Source organism: Microplitis demolitor, chromosome 3 (genome assembly GCF_026212275.2).
Source record: "Microplitis demolitor isolate Queensland-Clemson2020A chromosome 3, iyMicDemo2.1a, whole genome shotgun sequence".
Lineage (NCBI taxonomy): Eukaryota > Metazoa > Arthropoda > Insecta > Hymenoptera > Braconidae > Microplitis > Microplitis demolitor.
In genome coordinates this window covers 6257119-6258081 of record NC_068547.1, presented here as the reverse complement: position 1 = coordinate 6258081, position 963 = coordinate 6257119, and positions in this window count along the sequence as shown.

The following is a 963-nucleotide window of genomic DNA, read 5'->3' as shown; positions in this document are numbered from 1 at the left end:
TTTTTTTCGACTTTTTATTCTATATTTTAAACAACACTCCAATAACCAGGTAAGTAAAATTCATTTTTATTTAATACAATATTCAAAATTTTTAAGTAACTAATTATGTAAATGTTAAGTTATATGTATTAATTTCCTTTTAGAAATTTAATTAATTTTAATGACAATTAAAATTTACAGTTAACTTGAATAACTTTCTGTTATAAAAAAGTAGTATTTACAGTCAATTAATAAATATTTCTATAAATATAATTTTAAGGGAGATCATAATGACTTTTATTATCTAAAATTACTCAGATTGACTGTTAGAGGGTGGCCACAAAGAAATGATTTCAAAATTTTCGTTATTTCCCAGTTTTTTAGTAGTTTTTCACATTTTTCTTCGATTCAGAAATTTTGATAGTATTAGTAAAATATTCAAAGTTTTTATTATATTTTCTTGGTCAATAATTAAATCTGGTGATTAAATCATGTGAGAAACCAAAAAAACAAGTTAATAAAATAAATTAATATGGCCTACTTATTATTCGATGCTAAGAATATGTAAATTGAAATATTTAATAGGAAATTTAATGATTGACATAAATTCAAAATATACTAGTCACAAAAATTGAGGGATGTTGAAGAAATTTCAAATTTCCAAGTGATTTTTAACAGACTGTAACTCGAAGCAAAATGGTCGTACAACAAAAACAAAAAAAGCAAATTGTAGGTTTAAATGTCTTGTTTTCTGATTTGGTCTTGAAATTTTTTTATCATGCACAGCTCCGAAGTAGTAAAAAATTAATGATAATTCGAAAAAAATTTATTGAAGCCCTCAGACAGTTTCTAAGACGTGTAAATTCAGAAACGTGCGTTTTAAAAAAAATTTAAGACCACATTAGAAAATTAGACATTTTAAGCTACAATTTGCCTTTTTTGTTCATGTTGTATGACCATTTTCTTTCAAGTCACATCCTATTG